Source organism: Notamacropus eugenii, chromosome 3 (assembly GCF_028372415.1).
Source record: "Notamacropus eugenii isolate mMacEug1 chromosome 3, mMacEug1.pri_v2, whole genome shotgun sequence".
Taxonomy (NCBI): Eukaryota; Metazoa; Chordata; class Mammalia; order Diprotodontia; family Macropodidae; genus Notamacropus; species Notamacropus eugenii.
This window is the reverse complement of record NC_092874.1, coordinates 411,267,875-411,270,586: the sequence shown is the minus strand read 5'-3', so window position 1 is coordinate 411,270,586 and position 2,712 is coordinate 411,267,875. Positions and strand designations below refer to the sequence as shown.

The 2,712-nt window shown below is 39.7% G+C and overlaps 1 pseudogene; it reads left to right on the top strand.

The window, feature by feature from the left end:
- Positions 1-798: 798 nt before the first annotated feature.
- On the top strand, positions 799-2,037 carry LOC140531722 (glutamine synthetase pseudogene; annotated as a pseudogene).
- The last annotated feature ends 675 nt before the right edge of the window (positions 2,038-2,712 follow it).

Below are 2,712 nucleotides of genomic sequence, written 5' to 3'. Positions count from 1 at the left end.
CAAATATATATAAGATGAAATTCTTTTTCTACTAAATGTCATAATAGCTGTCCATAAACATGATTAGCTCAGAATCAAAAAGAGGGGGAATATGGACAGTATTTTACTTGGAAAATTTCAAAGCTTCTTTAATGATTAACCTCCCTGAGACAAAGACCCATATTTCCAATAAGAATTTGCTACCAGTTTTGCATATAGGCCAAGTGGTGGAACAGAAGAGATTCCAAAGAATAAAAAACAAGCCTTACTCTGAATTAAATGGAAAGGTGCACATGGGGTGTGAAAAGACTGTAATGAAGTATAGACAGAACTCTGAAAAAGAAATGGAGTAAAATAATTACTGTTTATTATTGTGAAACAAAAATGAAAAAAATAAGAAAATCTCTGGGAAAAATCCCAAAGAAATATGGGAAGTGGTCTCAAGTCCAGAAAGATCTCATGGAAGAGCTCAAAAAGGAGCTTAAAAATTATATAAGAGAGACAGAAGAAAACTTGGGAAAATAAATAAGAGTGATGCAAGAGAATTATGAAAAGAGAGTCAATAGCTTAGAAAACTACTTAAAAAATAGAACTGCCTGAAAGGAAAAGGAGATTCAAAAACTGAGTGAAGAAAACAACTCTTTAAAGAATGCAATTGGAGAGCTGAGAAAGGAAGCAGCTGACTCAGCTGTAGCCACCAAAGCCACCTCCACAGCCACCCACTAGGGTCTCTGACCTGCCCCACCAGTCAGCGAGCCCGTGGAGCAATTGACCTGTGCCCTTCACTTTGACAGTTGATTTCTGTGCCTTTCCAGACCCAAGTCAATTTCCAGCATGGCCTCCTCAGCCAGGTCTCACTTGAACAAAAATATCAAGCAGATGTACCTGAACCTACCTCAAGGGAACAAAGTCCTGGCCATGTACGTTGGGATCGATGGCACTGGTGAGGGATTTTGCTGTAAAACTTGAACCCTAGACAGTGAACTGAAGAGCATCAAAGAACTACCTGAATCGAAGTTTGATGGCTCTAGTACTTTTCAGTTTGAAAGCTCTAAAAGTGACATGTACCTTATTCCTGCTGCTATGTTCTGGGACCCCTTCTGAAAGGACCCCAAAAATCTGGTTTTCTGTGAAGTTTTCAAGTATAACCATAAACCTGCAGAGACCAATTTGAGGCATACCTGCAAATGGATGATGGATATGGTGACCAACCAGAAACTCTGGTTTGGTACGGAGCAAGTGTATACTCTTATGAGAACAGATGAACATCCTTTTGGTTGACCTTCCAATAGGTTCCCTGGGTCCCAGGGTCCATATTACTGGCGTGTGGGAGCTGATAAAGCCTATAGAAGAGATATAACAGAAGCTCATTATCATGCTTGTCTATTTGTTGGAGTCAAAATTGGGGAGACAAATGCTGAAGCAATGCCAGCTCAGTGGGAGTTTCAGATAGGACCATGTAAAGGGACTGAAACAGGAGATCACCTCTGGATTGCTTGCTTCATTCTCCATTGAGTGTGTGAAGACTTTGGAATGATTGTAACATTTGATCATAAGCCAGTCCCTGGAAACTGGAATGGAGCTGGTAGCCATACTAACTTCAATACCAAGGCCATAAGAGAAGAGAACGGTCTAAAGTTTATTGAAGAAGCTATCAAGAGACTAAGTAAGAGACACAAGTATCACATTTGAGCTTATGATCTCAATGGGGGTCTGGACAATGTCCATGGCCTGACAGGTTTCAGAACATCAAGGAGTTCTCTGCTGAAATGGCCAACCAAGGTGCCAGCATCTGAATTCCCTGGATGGTTGGGGAGGACAAGAAGGGCTGCTTTGAAGATGGCCACCCCTCTGCCAACTGTGATCTGTACACAGCGACAGAGGTGCTTATCCATACCTGTCTCCTCAATGAGACAGGAGAAGAACCCTTTCAGTATAAAAACTAAGTGGACTAGACCTACAGATACCTTCTGTATCCCCCACCTCATAACCCTTTTCTCATGCCCTCTTCCATGTCACCTCTCCCCTCTTCCAATTTTCCCTACTCGATGTAACTCAGGGCACAAAATATAGTGGTTTTTTGTGCTCTTGCTTTTATTGTGGAGGAAGGGGAGTAGAGTTGGGATGTATTTTAATCTTTTTTTCTCCCACCATTGACTTTTTGAAGACTGAGAAATAGTATGTTAGGGGGAAAAGGGGATTGGGGAACATAATCACTGATTCCATCTAATCAAGTTTGTCCATCAACAGAGATTTGTGACTTCCAGGAAAAATAAAAGAATTAAGTATTTCAAAAAAAAAAAGAAATAATACAATTGGCCAAAAGGAAAAGAAAGGACAAAAGTTAATTGAGGAAAAGCATACCTTAAAAGTTAGAATAAGGCAAGTGGAAGCTAATAAGACATCAATAAAAAATCAAACAAATTTGAAGAATGAAAAAATGGAAGAAAATGTAAAATACCTCATGGGAAAAACAACTGACCTGGAAAACAGATCCAGGAGAGACAAAATCAGAATCACTGGACTACCTGAAAGCCATAATCCAAAGGAGATCTGGAAGACACCTTTCAAAAAGTTGTCAAGGAAAACTGCCCAAATATCCTGGAACCAGAGGAGAAAATAGTCATTGAAAAAATCCACCAATCACCTCAGAAAATAGATCCCAAAATAAAAACTCCAGGGAATATTATAGCCAAATTTCAGAACTAACAAGTGAAGGAAAAAATACTAAAA